Genomic DNA, 6,559 nt, shown 5'->3' with positions numbered 1-6,559 from the left:
TGAAGTTCAGGCTGGCCTTGAAATCACTTTGTAGCCCAGGATGGTCTGGAACTCACAACAACCCTCCTGCCTCAGCTTCTCTAGTGCTGGGATTACAGATGTGCATCACCATGCCTGGCTAGGACAAGTATTAATAGACATGAAAAATCAACCAATAGCACAAATGTAATAGTGGACATTAACACCTCATTGACACAAAGATATAGATCAACTAGACAAAAAGTCAGCAAAGAAATAACAGAACTGAATCAAACTTGGGAAGAAATGGTAGAGGTTTACAGAGTGCTCCACACAATAGCTTCAGAATACACATTCTTCTGAGCTGCACGTGGGACATTCTCTAATATTGTCCACATACTAGCCCATAGAACATGCTTAAGTAAATGCAAAGGAATTGAATTTGCCCCATGCATATTATCTAACCTAAGTGCAATGAAATTGGAAATTAATGTTAAAAGACAAAACAAAAATTCCATAAACACTTGGAAATTAAATTATAGCCTCCTGAACAACCAATGGGTCACAGATAAAATCAAGGAAGAAATTAAACAATATCTAAAATCAAATAAAAATGCAAATACAATCTACCAGAATCTGTGTGATGTAATGAAAGCATTCCTCAGAGGGAAATTTATAGTGGTGAACTCTCACATCAGGAAAACAGAAAAAGAACAAATAAATAACCTAATGCTGCACCTGAAGCTTTTAGAAAAAGAAGAGCAAGTCAAGGCCAAAGCACAAAGAATGGAGGAAATTTTAAGATCTGGGCAGAAATTAATGCAATTGAGATGAAGAAAACAATACAAAGACTTAAGGATTTAAATAATTGTTTTTTTGAAAGAATAAAAAAAATTGATCAAGCCCTAGCCAACCTTATCAAAAGAGGAAAGCAAATCTCAAATTCATGCAATAGAAATGAACAGACCCTGGGGAAATTTAGAAGATCATCAATACGTAGCTCAAAAATCTGTACTCTCACTGAATGGAAAACACAGAAGAAATGGATATATATATATATATATATATATATATATATAAACAAAATTGAATCAAGAAGATATAACAATTCTGAATAACCCCAATATCAAGTAAAGAAACTGGAAACATAATTAAAAACTTACAAAGGGAAGCTCAGATTCTGATGGATTCAAAGCTGAATTTTACATGAAATTTAAAGAAAAAAAAAAGAAATTTAAAGACTTAATGTCAATACTCTTCAAACTCTTCAATAAAATTAAAAGGAAAGCAGTTCTCTTAACTCATTTTTCAAGGCAAGGATTACCCTGATACCAAAACCAGAGAAAGACCCAACCAAAAGAGAAGTACAGGCCATTCTCCCTAATGAACATAGATGCAAATATCCACAAGAAAATACTAACAAACAGAATGCAGCAAATCCTCAAGAAGGTTATACACTATGACAAAGTGGCATTCATCCAGGGACACAAGGATGTTACAATATATGCAAATCAATAAATATAATAAACCATATCAACAAAATAAAAGACAAAAAATCATATATCACCTCAATACATGCAGAAAAAGCTTTTGACAAAGTTCAGTACTCATTCATGATAAAAAAAAAAAACCCTACAGAAAATTGGAATAGGTATTCTTTACTTCAATTGATAAAAGCCATATATGACACACCAATGGCCAACATCATTCTAAATGGACAAAAATTGAAAACTTTCCCTCTAAAATCAGGAACAAGACAAGGGTGTTCACTATCACCACTCCTTTTCCATCTAGTTCTGGAAGTATTAGCCAGAGTAATTAGACAAGAGAGAAAAATAAAAGGAATAAGGATCAGAAAGGAAGAAGTGAAATTATCATTATTCTCATATGACATGATGTTCTACAAAAAAAATCCCCAAAACTGCACCAAAAGACTCCTAGAATTGATAAGAAAATTCAGAAACATAGCTGCATGCAAAAGCAACACTCAGAAATCAATGTGTTCCTGTATACAAATAACAAATAGACTGAGAGAGAAATTTGGGAAACCACACACTTCATAATCACATACAAAAAAAAAAAAAAGAAATACTTAGGAATCAATCTAACAAAGGAAGTAAAAGATCTATGTGTTGAACATTGCAATACTGTAAATACAGGAGATCAAAGAGGGTTTCAGAAATGGAAAGATATTCATTTCTTGCTTATGGATAGGAAGAACTAATATTTTGAAAATGGACATAAATCCAAAACTGTTATACAGATTTAATGCAATCCCAATCAAAATTTCATTAGCATACCTCACAAAACTAGAGAAAACATTCCTAAACTTTACTTGCAACCTGAAGAGACCTAGAATAGCAAAGGAAATGTTAGCCAACAAAGGCAAGGCAGGATGAATCACAAGCGCTGACTTGAAAGAATAGTAGAAAGCTATTATGATGAAATCAGCATGGTACTGGCAAAAAAAACAGACCTGAGGATTAATGAAACACATTAAAAGATGCAGACACAATTATAAACATAGTCAGCTACCTTATCTTTGATAAAGGGGCCAAACTAGTTCACTAGAAGAGATCCTCTTTAATAAATGGTGCTGGAATAACTGCCTTTCCACACATTAAAGACTAAAATTAAACCCACGTTGATCAATATATGCTAAATTAACGTCAAAATGGATCAAAGGTCTAAATATTAAAACACAAACACTAAAACTATTGGAAAAGCACGTAGGTAGAAATCTTAAAGACATAGGGTAGGCAGAGAGTTTATGAACAAAAACAAAACTTCCCTGGGAATATTTCAAAGAATCAACAACTGGGGTAGCATCTTATTGAAAAGCTTATGCACATCAAAATAAATCACCAACAGAGTAAAAAGAAAACCCATATATCTGGAAAAACTTTTAGCCAACTGTCCCTCTGACAAAGGACTGCTAAACATACAAAGAATTTTTAAAATCTGACCCCCAAAATTCAAAGACCCAACCCAAAAATGAGCATCTGAGATGAATACACACTTCTCAGAACAAGAAATACAAATGGCAAATAAATATATTAACAAATGTTCAACATCATTTGTCATTCAAGAAATGCAAGTGAAAACAATACTGAGATTCCATCTCATCCCAGAAAGAATGGCTGTCATCAGCAAGTCAACCAATAAGAAATGCTGGAGGAGTTGTGGGGAAAAAGGAGCACTTCTCCATTGTTAGTGGAAGTGCAGACTGGTACAACATTGTGGAAATCAAAAAACTATGGTTAGAGGTCCCACTCAACCCACCTATTCCACTTCTGGATGTTTTCCAGAAGAACTGAAAACATCATGCTGGAGAAACATGTGTACCTATGTTTATAGAAATCTTGAAGACATAGAGGTAGGCAGAAAGTTCATGAACAAAAACCAAATTGCATTGGAAATATTTCCAAGAATCAACAACTGGGATCTCATCTTATTGAAAAGTTTTTGAACATCAAAATAAATCACCAACAGAGTAAAAAGAAAACCCATGAATTGGGAAAATAATTTCAGCTAACTCCCTCAGACAAAGGACTTCTATCTAGAACATATAACGAATTCAAAAGCATTAGACCCACCCAATGCAAAGATCCAATCAAAAAATGGGCATCTGTGATGAACACATGCATCTCAGATGAAGAAATACAAATGGCAAATAAATATATGAAAAAGTGTTTATCATCATTGGTCATTTGAGAAATGCAAATTAAAACAACACTGAGAATCCATCCCACCCCAGAAAGAATGGCTGTCATCAAAAAAGCAACCAATGACAAATTCTGGCAGGGCTGTGTGGCAAAAGGAACCTTTCTCCATTTTCCTACTTGAAATAAACCAGATTAGCAGGTGTAAATATTGTATCAGCTCCCTAGTGTAAGAAACTGAAAGTGTAAATAAGATCCAAAAGCTACAATAGATATATTGAAAGGGAAAGTAACTACTCAAAAGGAAAGAACTGGATGGGGGAAAAGAGAAAACAAAGAAAGGAAAAATATATGTATATATACATAAGATAGCTAAGCTAATTGTGCTCTAATTTCTATTAGTTCAGTGAAAGGAACAGTTAGTGCTTATATTGTTTGATCAATTTTGCATGCCTGTATCTGGTAATCTGAGCAACTACTTTGAAAATAACAATATGCAGTATAATAATCATTGTTAATTTCCTATCATCGTTTTGAAATTCTGTATTGTTTATATTTTTTCTCTCTTTAAAATAAAAATTAAATAAATGTTGCATTTTCGAGTTAAAAAAACTATTAAGACTCTTCTCTAAATATATTCTGGGGGAAATTTTGCAGATGAATGAGTGCTAAGAAATATGGAATATTTCTTAGGCTAAAAAGAATAGTACAAAAATAAGGGGTACTTCATTATCTAAAAGGTCACAAAAGGAATGCAGTCCCCTTTACTTCTAATTTGAATTCATTTAAGTATACATGATAATACAAAGGGGGCCAAAGAATAAGTCCAGATGTATAGGCTTAGGAACAAAACTTTGCCTCAAACTATAAATATTCTTTCATTAATGATAATGAGAAAAAAGGAGTGAAAAGAAGTAAACTGTTTAAACCAGTGCTCAGTTATCACTCAAATCAGTTATCATGCAAATAGAGCAAGTCTGCTGTACAGCATCACAATAACTGAATCAAGTACTTTCATTTGAAAAAAATGAATTCTAAACATACTTTCCCCTACCCCCAAGTTTCATTTTATTATATTCATGACCCTAATACAAAATAATATATTCTAATCATGACTATTCTAGTAGTTCTTTAATCATGTCTTTTATTGCTGTATTTTTTTTCTTTTTCTTAAATGATAACTGTGCTAATTCTACTGAGCTATTTTGGAAAAGATCTCTTCCCTTCTGCCTCTGACTGTTAAGAGAGCATTTGGCATCCAGTTGTTACAGCTAATGATCAGCATTAAGTAGAACATTAGCCAGAAAGGCCATTTAAAACCCAGAAAACCAAAATTGCAGAAATGCTTCTTCATGCCTTAAATGAATACCTTATAAACTGAGTTGCTTAATAAAGCCAACAAAAAAATGATTCAAGAACACTTAAATGATATTCAAAAGATATTCAAAAGATATCAATGATATGTGAAGATATATATTCAATGATATATTTAAGATATTAAATGATATTCAAAAGATATTCAAAGCAAATTAGAAACTTCTAGGCCATTGGAATAACAAATGCAATGAATTATTTCATTACTTGTATCCATATACCAAATTTGTGTTATTTTTAATTTAATGTCATGAAGTCAGAGGAAATACATTTTTTAATCTCAAAGTGTTTTAAAGTCAAAAATGGATTTTGTCTGATATTAGTATAGGGGCTCCAACTCTCTTTAGATTGCTGTTTTAATGGTATACAATTTTCTATCCTACTTTCAACCTTGTGTCTTTAAATATAATATTTTCTTTCAGGCAACATATTCTCACATCATGTTTTTGCTTCTATCTTGCCAATTTCTACGTTTTTTATTTTAAAAATAAAAGAATGAAAGTGTATTAACAAACAGACATCCATTTTCAAAATAGCACAAGAACAATACAAGCAATACTGAATTACAGACAAGGTGACAGGAAATTAACAATGATTGTTGTATTACATATTGATACCTTCAAAGTGGTTTCTCAGGAAAACAAATATAGACATGCAAGATTGATCAAATAATTAATCAACTGTTCCTTTCAATAAAGCAATAGAAGTCAGTAGAGAACTATGTTAGCTATCCTGTATATACATATATACATAATTTTCCCCTTCTTTCTTTTCTGTTTTCCCTCATCCCACTTCTACATTTTGATGGAATGTTTGGTCAAATATATTTAATGAAAATAAAAATAAATGTATAGTACTTATAAGTAGTACACTTGTCACTCTGCTATTTGTTTTTAGTATATCTTATGCCTTTGTTTTCCTATTCCTGTTTTATTACCATTATCATCTTCTGTATTATCTATTTTCTAAAGTTTCATGTTAATTCTCTTGCTTCTTTTCTCACTATATTTATAGGTTATTTTCTCAGTAGTTTTCTGGAGTAAGATCAGCATCTTAAGTGGTCAGATTCATGCTATCAAATTTACTATTATTCAGAAGTGTTACTTTGATATATTAATGAACGTTTTTAATTCTGGGGTAAAGATATACATATATTTTTCTTCATAGCTAAGAACCTGCTATACATATTTTAAAGCTGTTTAAAGCTATAGCTAGTAGAGTGGAGGCCATATAATCTATTCTCCCAATTTTTACATGCTATTGTTAGTATCTGTGCTATAATTAACCATTGCTTTTTCCTATAGGAGGATGATCCTTTCTTTTGAGAGTTTTAGATACAGAATTCGCTTTTAGAAAGAGTCATTGTTGATGATTTTAAAGTTGTACTAACCAAGATATACAAGAGAGTTCAGTGTGCCTTTCAACTCTCCTCTCCCTAGCTTGCTTTCTTCATTTGGACGTTACCACCACGCTCACCATGTGCAGCAAGAGTACAGTCTCCAAGGAAATCAGGACTTTCACTTTTCTTCTTTCAGTGAATAGATGAACTGAAGTATAAAAATAAA

The sequence above is a fragment of the Chinchilla lanigera genome, unplaced genomic scaffold (assembly GCF_000276665.1).
Source record: "Chinchilla lanigera isolate Chin_1 unplaced genomic scaffold, ChiLan1.0 scaffold00020, whole genome shotgun sequence".
Classification (NCBI taxonomy): Eukaryota; Metazoa; Chordata; class Mammalia; order Rodentia; family Chinchillidae; genus Chinchilla; species Chinchilla lanigera.
The sequence above is the reverse complement of the archived record's forward strand: the minus strand, read 5'-3'. Positions refer to the sequence as shown.